Genomic DNA, 15,851 nt, shown 5'->3' on the forward strand with positions numbered 1-15,851 from the left:
GTTGAGGGTTCAACACATTAGTACTCCTATATGAGAGGTTGGGATGTGTCTTAACCCAGGATTGTAGGTGTTGGAATAGGGGTTGAATTGGTTCCTAGGTTGTGATTGGAAAGCATTGACACTCACAGTTATTTCCCAGCGCAGGACACTCTTGAGAGTTGTGCCCAGATATTCCACAAGCATCACATACATGCACATTATAGTTAGAAGCACTAGCCATCGCATTAACACTCATATGGGAGGAATCATTACCTAACTTCAGGGAGTCAATTTTCTGAGTTAGAGTAGCTAGTTGCCCAGACAGTAGAGAAATGGCTTCAACATCATGTTTACCACCCTTTTTCAAAGAGGAACGAATGGTAGAGGCTTGATTAGATGCTAGCTTCTCCAAAAGTTCATACCCTTCCTCAATTGCTTTATCCATGAAGAACCCACCAGATGCTCCATCAATTACCCGTCGTGTATCTGCATCAACTCTAGTGTAGAAAATCTGACACAAGTACCACTGGTCCAACCCATGATGAGGACATAGACGCTGCAGATCCTTGAACCGCTCCCAAGCTTCATATAGAGATTCACCAGGATCTTGGGTGAAAGTAACTATGGCATGTCTCATATCTGCAGTTTTCTGGTAAGGGTACCACTTGATGAGGAAAATCTTGGAAAGTTCTGGCCAGGTGGTGATGGTGGAAGGCAGCTTGTTATACCAACAAAGCTTTATCGCGCAGAGAGAAACCAAATAGAAGGAGCTTCATCTCATCAGGAGTAACACCAGCTTGCTTCTGAGTAGCACAACACTGTAAAAATCTCTGCAGATGCTGATTTGGGTCTTCAGATGGTAACCCAGCGAACTGATTGTTCTGAACCATATTCAAAACATGAGACTTGATCTCAAAATTTGTAGCAGCAATAGTGGGCATCCGTACCCCAGTAGGCACGTTATCAGGAGATGGTTGCGCATAGTCTCTGAAGGTTCGAGTAACATTCTCACCCATGTTGACAGTAATAGGTGAGGTGGGGGTTTCTTGGTGTGGGGAAGATGGTGTCTTTTGGGAGGGTGTCCCTGCAGACAGCTTAGCTTGCTTAGTTTTCTTTCTGAGTCTACGAGCGGTCTTTTCAATCTCTGGATCGAACGGGATGAGATTTGGAGATTTCAATTTCCTGCTCATACACCAAAAACACTAAAACAAACGTGAGATGCTCCAAAGAACAGGTGTTCTTCAGAGTAGAGGTTAGTTTAATACTATAATTCAGAAAAATAAAATAAACCGTCTCCCCGGCAACGGCGCCAAAATTTGACAGGCTAAAGTCGTATCACCTAATCAAAAATAACCTAAGGTCCACTAACTAGTAGTCAGGGAAGTCAGGATCGAATCCACAGGGAGAAGTTATACTATTGTATCTGAACTCTAATATTATACTAACAAATCAGATGAATGGTTGTGTTACTAAGCTAAACAGGTAACAGAATTAATAAGAAGGTGTAAATATATCTAATAAGTACTAGAATCATGGATCACTATGCATACAATTCGGGAAATCGGATAAATATACCACCTAGTAAGTCAACTGTCTAGGGCACATGTAATTTCTCTCGAACATTACCTCCCTCAAAGATCACCCAGCCGCTCTCGCATAGTCAAGGGTCACTTTGCCTAATAATTGAAAGCCTATACGGTATCTCTCCTCTCGAAGTAGATTCAGTATTGCAACAGTAGAAATATAAATCAGGCCTAACTTATAATCCTAGCATGAAGAATCAATCAAAGGAAACAATTGAAATACCAGATAATCAAACTAATCTATCAATCCCTTATTGCATACATAGATCTCCACAATTCTAGATATAGAACTACTCACTCATAATCATGAAATCAATAACAAGAATCATATAAAAACTCATACTTTGAAACATGGCAAATAACTAAGAAACAAAATAGTTAACAATGGAAGAAATAACAAAGAAGTAAAGAAGAAAGATTACCGAATTATATTGAACTATGAATAAGCAAAAGGTTTGATCTTGAATTGAAATCACAAAGCAATAAATTAAGGTTCTTGAAACACTCTATGGAGAAAACTAATAATAAAAACTAGATAGGAGTTAATAATTCTGATTTTTCTATTTATACAAGCCCTAAAACATAGAAGAAAATCTCGAAAAAGGGCCCGACATCATTAAAATCCGCGTCTCGTCAGACGCCCGATCGGGCCAAGTCGCCCGATACATCGGGCTCAAAGAAGATGATTAAGGCCAAAATCCAGACGCCCGATGCAATCGGGCTGACCCGCCCGATGACATCGGGCGGTCTTATGAAATGGAGGCAGAGTGCTGGAATGGCGCCCGAAGTCGGGCCAACTCACCCGATCGGGCGAAAGACCGAATTACGACAGGGCATAAAACGCCCGATCGGGCCCGCAGCAGAAGCATGAGAACTGGTATCTAGCCCGATCGGGCTGGGCCGCCCGATCCTATCGGGCCGGTCTAGCTAATCTTCGTTTCTTGTTCTTCCTTTGCTCAAAGTCCCGGAAATCATCCTCAGGATCTAGAAACTGGCATCTAACCCTCTAATCCACTGTGCAATCATGTAAAGTAGGTGATAGCTTCCAAAACCTACAATTCAATACAAAATAGCAAACCACAACTAGATGGAGAGAGTTAGTACCAAATGGCTCCTAAGAGCACCATAATCACAACTTTTATCACATAATTTGGGGAGAAAACTCTATATAAAACCATAACATCAGTATACTACTTCCAATAAGGCTCTTTTCTCTCCACCTTAACACAGATTTCATAAACATAAGGGCCAATGAGTTACGGTATGTTCAAATACATCTATTATACTATATTAAAATAATTCCGGCAACAAACCAGTAATCACTAGTACAAAAAAGCCCATATAATGCGATTCTAAAGGGTTCATTCGATGTAAATTTGAACCACACCATATCGGACTGCCACATATGAGAAAAAACTCATATGGTGCAATTATGGAACCGCACTATATTAAGTCCCTTATATGGTGCGATTCAAAAACCGCACCATAAGAGTGATTTTTTAAAGAAAAAAATATAGTCATGTGAGATCTTGTTGGATTCGTCTCAATGTGTAGTATCCAAATATCAACTTTTTGTAATTTTTGCTTATCGAAAATTAGAGATATTAAGGTTCAAATTAATATCTCGACAAATGTGCCCCAAAGAATGGGGTAAACTAATAAAAGATGGAGAGAGTACACCACAACCTACGTAGGATTTGAACCTACAACCTTTGTGCAAACGCACAATGCTCTACCAATTGAGCTAGTAGGTTATACAGGAGCAGAACAAAATTTGTCTAATGGAGCTACAAAATATACAACACAAGTAGCAAAAAGCATTGTCTGAAATCTGAATAAACACATTAAGATTTAGAGCAGCTTGAACTAGGGACATGCGAACGTCAAAAAAACTACCAGAACAATAACCATGAAACTATATATCATATCATTTTAATATAGAAAGCTGGTCCTCTAGCAAAATGCAATTGCTGCGTGCATTAGTAAAATGGATAATAATGCATTATGGAAATTCAAGCATTGATAAACAACCAATCTCTAATTAACCTGCGAATAATTTTTTCTGATTTGAGAAAATAACCTGAAATCTCTTATAACTAAGCTAATCCATTACTTTTCAATTCACTCCTGAAACAAATCCAACCAAACCAAAAGAGTTTGAAACAAAATTGAAATATGAAGTCAGAGTCAAATTCACACAGAAAGATATATATAAGAGAACGAAATTAAAGAACAATGGAGTATAACTGCAATTTGAGAGAAAACCCATGAGAATTCACTTCTGTTGTGGAGGAGGTGCTGTGTACTCAAAATCCCCATCCTCTTCGAGGTCCTCCAAAGGGTGTTGCTCCACAGGTGTTGACATTGAAGTAGCTTCCATGATAAAGTGTACCACCTAAATATAGGTGAATCTAATATTAGAATTCAAGCATTAATTCTAGCTAAGCATGATTATAAGTATGGATTTCTTTGATGCAGATAAGAAGGGATTTTCTAACTATAAGTATGGATTTCTTTGATGATTATAAGTATGGATTTCTTTGATGCAGGTAAGAAATATCACAAAATTACACTGATGTTTTTTTAAGAAAAACTCAAGACTGTATATTGGGTATCACAAAATTGCCACTTCATTTATAATTAATTCAACAGAAAATAGGTACTTTATACTCTTGAAATGTGGATATGCACAGACCCATAACCAAATTTAGCTATCATTCCAACAACCACAGACCCAAGGGTTTATTTTCTACAAGAACCAAATAGCATTTGCTGTTTACAAGAACCCAGAAATATGTAAACATAAGATGCAAGAATCATTTGTTCAAATGCAGAAAAATATACTAAGAAAAGGGTACTTAATAACAAGATTAACAACCATATGCAATCAAAGAAATAAGTTGAATTACACATTTTCCACATGTAAAGTACAAATCTTTACTATTGAAAAGAGCACACGTAAAACAGATAATGAAGAAAAGTGATCATGTAAAATAGTGAGTAACCAAGATCACCAATTTCCTCTCAATCAAAAAACTCAGATTTAAAAAGATAATCAGACAAAACTTGACACACCCAATAAGTTTATGATAAAACCCAAATCACCAATTACCTAAACTGACAAAACCCAGATGAATTTCACAAAACCCAGATCACCAAATGTGAAATTCTGATGAATTCTACAACATCCTTTCATACCTGATTGGGTAGATTCTGGACAATTCAATCTAAACCCATTTGAGAAATGAAGAGATATGTTTAATCAATGGACCTGTAACACAAAAAACAAAACCAAATGAAGAACATGTTAAGGCTTAAAACCCTAGCAGGTATGAAGAACCGAAAAAAAACAGTAACATGGAAGAAATCAGAAAAAATCGAACTCAATCTAAACCCAAAAAAAAGAGAACTTCAAGCATTGATTTACAAATCGGGAAAAAAAATCGAAGAGAATACTAAAAGGTAGATCGGAAAAAAATCAAAGAAAATACTAAAAAATAGATCGAAAAAAAGACTAAGAGAATACTAAAATGTAGATAGGAAAAAAAATCGAAGAGAATACTAAATACCTCGTGTTTTTGTCAGCTATGGCGTCGCTATTCACAGGAAGAACACCTCGTTTTTGAAAGAAAGAAGAAGAGACGAGAGAGGAGAGAGGAGAGAGAAGAGAGAAGAGAGAAGAGAGGAGAGAGGAGAGAGCCAAGAGATAAATGAGGGTTTCTAAACAAAATTGTTAGACCCTGCCTAAATTAAATGACCCTTTTTTGACCCGACCCGACCCGTTAATATCTTATTAGGGTCAGACCCTATATGACCCGACCCTATTTTAATTGGATCGGGTCATGACCCTATGATAAAGGGTCGGGTCATGACCCTATAATAAAGGGTCGGGTCAAGGGTCTTTTTTTGGGGACTCGACCCGTTGAACGGGTCTAGTAACTGGCTTTGGATTCATCTATCGTAATGGGGAAAAAAATTAACACCTTTTAGGAGATTTCATTCTGGGAAGAGCGATAAAGAGAAAAGTTTAAGCAAAACAAAATGGAAACTCACCAAAAGTAGGAAAGATGAAAACAAGAGAGCGGATGAACACAATAGGGTAACTGAAGTAGAGAATTCATGAAGGTCTTATTATGGTGGTGGTTTAGGGGAGACGAAGATGGAAAAAGGACGATCGAGGTGGCGATGGGCGAGAGAGGAGATTGAAGAGGCGTGACAGAACTGAAAAAATGTTAGGGTTTGAGGGGGGCTCAAAAAAGGGGGCTTTATATCAGATAGAACTTTAGGCTTTTGATCTTATTTCATCCGTTGGATGGAATATCTGAGGGTTGAGATTAGCTCTCATTCCAATTATGACTATTTTTTTTATTTTTCAGAAGAGAGTAAGGGGGCGTTTGGTTCATATAATTGTATGGGTTTGGAATCAGGAATGAAATCAAAGTGGTATGGGTTTGGAACTTGATACTTAATACCTTGTGTTTGGTTTCATTTAGGAATGAAAATTTTCTTTTATTTGATACCTAGAGGTAAGGTATGAGCCATACCCACCTCCCCCCATGAGTTTCAAAGCCATACCTTATGGGTTTGAGGTATGGGTTTAAAATTTAGAAATAAATTAAACAAACACTAGGTATGGGTTTTGTTCATTCCAAACCCATACCTCATACCTAAAACTAGTAAACCAAACACCCCCTAAGAGAGTAGAAAACGAAGGGCTTAGCTTTGCTTTTCTCTAATCAACGGTCTAAATTCATGATCCATGACATTTTTCTTTGACCAATGAGCACTGAGAGTAACCAAGTACATGGATTGCTAAGTTAATGTCCATCAATGGTTCAATTTTGATCTTTCTCAAATTAATGGCATTAAATATTCTACATTTGTGATTCTAGTATTGATTTGTCTAGTAATTTAGTTAACTTCTTAAACTAGTATTATTGTTATAAATTAATAGAAATTAAACTTCAAAAATTTTATTAGTATTATTAATTTTAAATAAGTTATTATTAAAAACTTTGAAAATTATAAATATGCGAAGTTTCGAACATGTTACAAGTTACTAATTAGTGCTTATAAGTTACAACTTTACGAGTGGTGATTAGCGCTTACAAGTTTCGACCTATGCGTGGTTTGATCGTTAATGTATCAATCATTAATCAATATTCACTAATCACTATCAATGTACGTTTTTATAAGTTTAAACAAACTTCATACTTTTAATGCTTTCTTGTATATAATTTCATAAGTTCTACTTCATCACTTCATGTCTCCATCTTCCTACGATCATATATTTAATTAGTTCATTGACTTAAAACGATCAATGTGTATAGTGTGTTGTTATGTTCAATAGAGAATACAAAGTATATTGTAGTACAAAGTACCTTTAACATAAACGGTCCAAGTAAACAAAATACAAAGTATCTTAAATGGTTCATGTAAACCATATACACCAATTAGCTTATTGACTTCTATCAATAAATTGATCTAATCCAATATTAGCATATATATACATTAGCCTTGTGCAATAACAAATTGTTTCAACTTTTTTATATGTTTAGATGTATTCACATATATTACATCTAATCGAATAAGTTAATAACAACTCAACTAATCAACTTGTTTTGCTCTAGTAATAATATGTTTTGTATTTGCAATAGATAAAGCTTAATCAAGGTTCACTTGGATAGATCATTGTTATTTTCAATTACCTTGTCAGCTTACATTGATATATTATATAATCCAATATCAACTTATTTCAGTTATGTTAGATATTCGAATTTCAAAATAAATGCTTTTAGTAACACCATAACTTGTGTGCCCCAAAAAGGTGGCATTAGGGGCAACCTATTATTAGCGACAGACATATGGTTGCCTCTAAACATAACAGTCTTTAGCCGCACCATAACTTGTCTGCCTCTAAATGACGCATTAGGGGCAACCTATAATTAGCGACAGTCATATGTTTGCCTCTAAACTTAAGAGTCTTTAGCAGATACCATAATTTGTCTGCCTCTAAAAGGTGGTATTAGGGGCAACCTATAATTAGCGACAGGCATATGGTTGTCTCTAAACATAAGATTCTTTAGCAGCACCATAACTTGTCTGCCTCTAAAACGTGGCATTAGGGGCAACCTATAATTAGCGACAGACTAATTAGAGGCAACCAAAAAATTGTTTCTAAACACCATTAGAGGCTACAAATATATATTTAGATGCAATTTTGGATTGCCTCTATATGTAGTTTTTTTGTAGTGATTGTAAGCTCCCGGTACATCTACTACTAAGAATTATGCCATGACATCCCTAGTCTCCTCATTTTCCCCAACTCCAACCGGTAACGTTAGGAGACCTTCAAGCACCACCGACGCTCCCGTGAATCCTATCATCGGATAGAAGACAGGCTTCAAGTGTTCCCGGCCGATCATTAATTTTTCGAAAAAATTCAAAAAATAAAGTATGTTTCCAGAGCTTCCTCCATCTACATGGGTGCTATCAATTAGACAATTTAATACCATCAAAGTGACCACCAGAGGGTTGTCATGGGGGTAAATGACATGCTTGGCATCTTTCAAGGTGAAAGACATGGCCGAAAATTACTAGTGGCTTCCTCGATTGCATACTCTCGTTAAAGTTTACTTGGTGCCGGAACTCTTTTTAACTTGCCTTACCTCCATTCATGCTACCCCCATGAATAGGACTTCCACTGATGACATGAATTTTGTCAATCTACGACTGAACATTCTGGTTGGTTAGCTTTTTCAGATCCCCATCTCTAGTCTAACCCTTGTACTGAGTGAAGTAACCTCTTCTTATCAAATCCTCTAGATTGTCTTTTAAGTGTCTACAACCCTCAATCAAGTGTCTGTGATCGCCATGAATAGAATTTGTGTTTTATATCATCCACCTATCTTACCTTCTTCTTTTATTTTCATGTCTTTGCTCGCAGCATTCTGACGGAGGACTGGACAAAACAGCTCAAAAAAGAAAATAAACAACTTGTCCGGTAAGCTACTGCAGATCGGGACCAGGCTATGTATGACATGACGGAGCAGGAAATCCTGTATCGCTAATCAAGGGAGGCTTGGGAGAAGCGGTCAGCCGAGATGGAGGCGACCAATAAGAATTACCTTGTCAAAATCAACGAACTATTCACTGAGAAGGACGCTTTGGAGTTGGCCTTAAAGGCTAAGAGGAACACTGCTCTCTTGGCTGCAACTCGACTTAGGAGGGAGAATTGTCTTCTAAGGGCTCAGAACCATCACATGAAGGAGGAGGTAACTCAAGCCTTCAATGACGCTAAGGAGGCCCTGAACGAGATCGTTAATACCTCCAATTCCTGGGATGTGAAGGCCTTTGAGATGCTGACCAAGGCGGACGACGTTACTCGATACTAACATCGTCTACTGTTCCAAGAAAGTCTTAACAGGGCTATGATGGCCGTCGAGGAGCCTGCAGTTTTCCAAGAATCGTCAGACGACAAAGAAGAGGAGGAGGCGACCGACCCAGAGGCTTCGGATGATGACACCAACCTCCCTACCGAATAGAACTCATAGCCTTAAGTCCCCTTGTTGTTGTATCTTAGCCGGAGACCTTTTTGTACTTAGCTTTTTTTGTAAACCATTAGGTTGTAATCCTTTTGAAATTTATATCAGAATTGCTTTTCTAACATTGTCTCTGCTTGCAATTTTCCTTTTGTTAACTAAGTATCAAAAAAGCCTTGTTCAGTTCTGAATAGACATGGAAGAATTAAATCCAAAATTTAATTGAACACCCAAGTGTCAAAGTTACTCGTCATTGACTAAAGAAACGATTCACTTAAAACATAATTCCGGACGTTATCTCCAGCTTATCTATTTCTGGACGATCCCTTTTTCTAAATTTGCACAACTGTTGGTGTTGTTTGTCTGAGAATATAGAATAAAACAAGATGATCAAGCCGTCTATGGTCTATGGTCATAAACTGACATATACTGGACAGTTTAATTTCATTTTAGTCACTGTCTTGGCTCTCCCCCTCTTCTTTGACGAACTGAATTCGATGAATCCTCTATGTTCGGAGAAGGAGAAGGGCCATGGCTAATAATGACATTGTTTGCAAGATAGAGCATTCAGGATACTTGTAAACCGTCCTGCTTTCTTTTGTAATAACTTACTCCTTTACTAAGGTGGTTATTACTTGGGTGACCTTTTGATTGAAAGTAAGATCCCTTTACTAAGGTTTCTCAATTCTGGCCGTCTTCTTTTAGGAGATTGATGTTACCCTTTCTAGAGTTTATCAACTGACAACCTTTAGTCATGTTACAAACCTTATAGATCTGGAACATGTTGACAAGGAAATTGTACTTGTGTTTTTCTTTGTATGTTGTACGTTTATATTTCTTTCCTTTGTTATTTAATTATTTATTTTAGATCACTGTTTTGGCAGGTGGTAAGATGCCCCTAATTAAATGGTCATAAATTACAAGTAAAGAGACAGACATGGAGTGAAAGTAGAATTGTACTATATGAATTTTGCTTGGCCGAGAGCCAAGGTACATGTCTACATATCTACTTTTTCATTTATGTGCCATAGCACTTTTGTTAGAGAGCAACAAGCTTCCACTTAATTACATCAGACATTGTATTTTTTCAAAGTATATGAGTTCTAAGTTTGAGGGAATAGACGACCATCCATGGCTTCAAGACGAAAGGTACCACTTTGTACTTCCTATATGATTTTATAAGGTCCTTCCCAATTTGGCCTGAGCTTTCCCAACTCTTTGGCTCTACCGACCGCTTCCATCTTCCTTAGGACCATGTCCCCCAATTTTAGTGGTCGTGTGGCAACTCTTTTGTTAAACTCTCGAGTCATTATGAGCTTATATAACTGCATCCTTAACAGAGCTTTGGTCCTGATTTCTGGTACCTGGTCCAAGGTCGTGCGTAGAGCAGCCCAGTTGCCCTCTTCTAACTATAACAGGATTCTCAGAGTGGGCTCCTCTATCTCAATGGGCAAGACTGCTTCGGAACCATAGACAGGAATGAAAGGGGTCTCCCTAGTTGAGTTCTGAATGACCATAAAACCAACCACAGCTCTTTACCCATAAGCTTTTTGCATTGTCTAGTTTCTTTTTTATGTCGATTGACAGAATCTTGTTGAATGCCTCCACTTTCCCGTTTTCCTGAGGATGGGTAACGTCTGCGAAGTGAGCCTTGACTTCTCGCTCGGCCAGCCAGTCTTTGAGCTTAGGTGTCTCAAATTGCGGCCCATTATCAAAGACAATAGACTAGGCATGCCAAATCTTATTATGATGTTCTTCTAGAAAAATCCTTTTACATCATTAGTAAAATAGTAAAATAGTCCACTGCTACTACTAGTACAAACTTTTTCTAGCTGGCCGCTACAAGAAATGGTCCCAGAATGTCCATGCCCCCACTTGGCGAAGGGAAGTGGGAACAAGATTAAGGTCAGATAGTTGGACGGCTTCTGATGTATGTTACCACGCCTGTGGCAGCTATCAAATTTCTTAGCATAGGTAAGGGCGTCTTCCTTTAAGGTGGGCCAGTAATACCTAGTCCTTAACGCTTTTTCCCCTAACGCTCTTCCCCCAATATGAGCTGCGCAGGCTCCTTCCTGAACCTCCTTTAAAACCTCTAATCCATCCTCCCTAGTGATACACTTGAGGAGAGGACGGTTAAACACTTTTTTGTAAAGGGTTTCATCCCAGAGTTCAAACCAAGTGTCCTTGGCCATAACATACTTGGCCTTCAACGGGTCTGCAGGCAACCTGCTTGTTTTCCTGAACTCGATGATGAGGTCCACCCAGACTTGCCCCCGGCTGAGAAACAACACTTGCTCCGGCTCAATACTTTTCCTTGGTTTTACTTCCCAAAACACATTTCGTGGTGCATCACCTTTGGCAGAGTTGTTTTGGTGGTTGTGGTGAATTTGTTGTGGAGTTGTTATTGTTGTTGTTGCTCTGTTGTAGTAGTGTTGTTGGGTTATTGTTGTGCTGTTGTTGTGGTTGAGGTTATGTTGTTGAAGAGGCATCATCATTGTGAAGTGTTGTCGCTAGTTGTGGTTAGTTATATGCTCCAAAGATATGTAGAATTAGTTTACAAAATTTAGATTTAAGAAATTGGAATTATGGTTATGAAGTGGGATGCTAGTTATATGGTGTAGCTAGTGTTATTGAACTTATAGTTGGTTCTGAATTGAGGGCCAAGTATCTAGAATGTTAAAGGTTGATAATTTGTAAATTGGGAATTAGTTGTTGTGTTATTGCTGTGATGGTTGTGTTGCTCTTGTTATGTAGTTGTTGCGACTGTGTTGGTGTCCTGTTCTGTTTTTCGTCCCCTCTATTGTGGTGGTGGTGTTGTTGCTTTATGATTGTTGTTGTTGTTGTAGTTGTGATAGTTGTTGTAGTTGTGGTGGATATTGTGGAATTGTTGTGGTGGATGTTATTGGGTTTTTGTTATTATTGTTTGTTGTTTGTTTGTTTGTTGTTGTTGTTCTTGATTTAATTGAAGGTTGTGAGTTAAGTCTAGTTAGTTTAGTTTTATAATTAGAATTCTCATTATGAATTAAGGATTATGGAATTGGGATGCTAGTCGATGTAGCTAATATCATTAAAGTTATTATGTTAAAAACTAGTTTCAAGTATGAAAATCCTAAATCTTCTCAATTGTCAAAGTAAGGGTAATTGAAAGGAGTTGATAAGAGTTTTGAGTATTAAGAATGAGTTGATAAGAGTTTTGAGTATTAAGAATGAGTTGATAACAGTTTTGAGTATTGAGGATTAAAGTATGAATCCTTAAATATCTTATATTATAAATATGAAAGTGAGGCATGAGCATGCACCCGAGCTAGGGCGGGTAGAGTCCCTAACTGTTGTCTTCCAAGAAGGGCGAATTCCTGGCATTATAGGACATGTCCGTTTAAGTCTTGCAAGCAGAACAGTAAAAGGTGGAGTGACGACCCTCAACAGTTTGGAAACAGCTGGTACTGCGTGGTACCCCTCTCCATTCACGTTCATGCCAAACGAGCTGATTTTGTGAAACTATAATAACTGAGTTGAACGTGATTATTTGTTATTATAGATATATGTTAGTTTTCAAAATACACCTAAACTTGTATTTTATATTACACAGTGTGTACTCAGCTTTGCTGATAATGTTGTCATTTTTGTGGCCTGTGACTTGGTGGGTGGCAGAGTCAAACTTTGTTGCAGGATTGTGTTGGGAGCCAGAATCGAGCTGAGAGCAAAGTTATGATTCGAATTGTGTACTATGGGATAAAGTCCGATATCTAAGTTTTTGTATAGAAGAGTTTATTTAGAATAACTTACAATAAGGATTTTTGTCATGAAATTTGAGATTGAATGACTATGTAATTGAAGTCTTATATAAAGAATTTTGTTTTGTGGGCCAATAACCCATAGGTCCAGGATCGTTTTATAGGTTATGTTTTCGCTGCGAGTAAATATTTAATTCGAGGCTTATTAAGCATTGATTGTGATTAGTGAATCTTAAGTGTGTTTAGCTAGCAGCTCGGGAATTGGGCTGTTACACTAGCTGCTTGCTGTTCTCCATATAGAGACCCAATTTTCCCCCATCACACTAGAATTTCATCAGCATCATTAGACGGGTAACAATTACCGCTTTGATATGGTTCAAAGTTGCTCGTCCGATAATGACATCATATGCCGTCAAATCTCGAACACTCAAGAACGTAATGAACAACGTTCTGAATGCTTCCTTGTCCCCTACCATGACAGACAAGGTAACGGTTCCCATAAGGTGGATTACTCCTCCAAACCCAATTATGGGATGATGAACTGGGACTAAATCCCCCTTCTTGTACTTCAGCCTTGACAAACTGTCCGCGCTTATGATATCCGTCAAACTCCCAGTATCAATTAGAATTCTTCTTAATCTTAAATTCGCTATATTCATTTCCACAACCAAGGGATCGTCATGAGGGGTTCTCAATTTCCCACGATCCACTGACGACTACCTTAGGAAATGGGTCAATCTCTGCTGGATTAGTAAGCATGGTATGGCCGAGTTCCCTTAGGTAATTTTTATGTCCTCGGTTGGTTGGTCCTCCAGCTGCAAAACCTCCGGATATGACAAGTACAACTTCCTCGTCAGTACTTTCACTTTCTTTTCTCTTTGTTTGACGGTCATCTCTTTTCTTAAACTTTCTTCCCCCTTGGGGCAGATATGAATTCATCTTCCCTTTCCGAACCAGATCTTCCAGAACTCTCTTCAGATGTTTATATTCATTTGTTTCGTGGCCACAAGCCTTATGGAAGTGACAATATTTACTCTTATCCTTATTCCTATATGGAGTCTTCATTTAAGCTGGAGCCTTTAATTCATGTTGATCTTTTATCTCCATAAGAATGAAGTATTGATCTTTCCTCAACTCTATAGGTTTCATTGAAGTTTCCGGTCCTCTTCTTTTACTTCTCCTAGACGAGGTCGTCATAGAAATCAATGCCAAAGTTTTTGCCTTCTTGGGATTGTTCTTCTTTGGCTGAACAACTTCCTCAACCTTTTTTGCTTCTGGGTGCTTTGCCTCTGTGCATACTTCTGTTGTGTGAATGAACGCTTCAGCCTCCCGGAGGGCTTCAGCTAGAGTGGTGATCTTTTTCATTACTAGATCAAACTTGAAACTTCCCAACCTCAAACCCCTGATAAAGGCGTCATGGGCCACCCCTGCATTCAGATCTTGAATATGCAATGCTTCTAAATTGCATCTTTTAACAAAACTTCTTGAAGCCTCTTTGGTCCTTGGATGATTTTACCCAAGTGCATACTAGTTTTCTGTTCCTGCCGATATGCTATGAAATGACCGGTGAATAGATAGCTAAGCTCTGTGAAATTCTTAAACCACTTATGAGCCACACCCATCAAAGTGGCTGGGAAATTCTTACACCATGTAGCATCATCTACTGTCTGAATAGACATCTGACACTTGTATGCGGACATATGGTCGTCTGGATCAATTGTCCCATCAAAGGGTTCTATAGTCGGCAGCTTAACCTTTGAGAAAGGGGGTGCCTCCATGATTCTGGTCGAGAATGGAGTATGTCAGTTAATCTTGAGAGCCTTTCTTGTTTGGGGCCTATCTCTTTCTCTCGGTGGCCTTTCATCGTCCACCGTATCTTCTAATCGAATTTCAAAACTCCTGTTTCTAGCAACGTTAGATGAGTGACAATAAGTCATTGTTGCGTCTCCCCACAGACGGCGCCAAATGTTACGTAGTGCTGAACTCGTAAAATACTGCTATTCCCAACAACAGGTTCTTCAATAATACCCTGACTTAGATAACCCGAACCTGAGCTCCGCTTTTAAACCTGCAAAAAGGGACCCACCCTGGAGGTTTGGGTGGTAATTTCTCCTCCGAAGTTTAAGTCGGTTATCAGGAGTAGTAAAGGAAATTTTTAGAAAGAGAAAGTAGAGAGAGAGAGAAAATATTATGAGAGAGTAACAATACACTGTTCTGAAAAACGTACCTCTCTCTTGATTTCAAGGACTATTTATAGTGTCGGAAATAATTGTTGTAATACCTTGAGGTCACGCTAATTTGGGAGCACTTGATTGGCTAAGTAATGAAATCATGACACGTGGCAAGCATTTTTTGGAGAGTACACATCATCCAACTTTATGCAAATGACCTTTTGGGATGTTGGGTCTAAGTACAAACTAGGCCATAAAGTTGGGCTAGGACAATTCCCAGTATGAGAATTGTACTTCAGCCATCTGCCATTTGGACCCTATACTTTCTGCAGCAAGGAAGGGACACGTGTACGGGCTAGATGAACCCACATGTTCTTCTTAGAGTCGTTGATCTTTAGGCTACAACACTCATGTAGACGATTTGAAAAAAACTACACATGACTATATTTTTTCTGAAGTATATTGAAAAGAATTTAGACGATTCTCTTTACTTATAAATATTGCCAAATTTAAAAATAGGAAGATCTTAGAAGAACAGAAGGTTTACGATTTATGAAAATAAAGTAATAGAACCATAAAATTACATATATACTCCCTCCATTTCCTAAAGATCTTCCCTCTTTCCGTTTAAGGGTGTTTCCAAAAGATCTTCCCTCTTTTGCTTTATTCCTTATTTGGCAAAACAAATTTTCCTATTTACCCTCTCATGTCACTATCATGTGGTCCACCATTACATTATTAATTCAATTTTACTCCCTTTCTCTCTCCTACTTTAACCCCTTTTTATTTGTTTATTTATTTAACCCCTTTCTCTCTCCTACTTTACTCACACCATGCCCCCAC

At 38.2% G+C, this 15,851-nt stretch overlaps 1 long non-coding RNA gene and 1 other non-coding gene across 2 annotated transcripts; one reads left to right on the forward strand and one right to left on the reverse strand.

The window, feature by feature from the left end:
- The first annotated feature begins 512 nt into the window (after positions 1–512).
- On the forward strand, positions 513–619 carry LOC125496225 (small nucleolar RNA R71). Its single transcript, XR_007272922.1, has one exon. It is a non-coding gene; the product is annotated as a small nucleolar RNA R71 (small nucleolar RNA).
- A 3,104-nt stretch (positions 620–3,723) lies between these two features.
- On the reverse strand, positions 3,724–5,247 carry LOC125495846 (uncharacterized). Its single transcript, XR_007272250.2, has 3 exons — positions 5,132–5,247; positions 4,761–4,833; positions 3,724–3,957 (listed from the first exon to the last, which is right to left on the reverse strand). It is a non-coding gene; the product is annotated as an uncharacterized LOC125495846 (long non-coding RNA).
- Positions 5,248–15,851: the final 10,604 nt, after the last annotated feature.

The sequence above is a fragment of the Beta vulgaris genome, chromosome 3 (genome assembly GCF_026745355.1).
Source record: "Beta vulgaris subsp. vulgaris cultivar EL10 chromosome 3, EL10.2, whole genome shotgun sequence".
NCBI lineage: Eukaryota > Viridiplantae > Streptophyta > Magnoliopsida > Caryophyllales > Amaranthaceae > Beta > Beta vulgaris.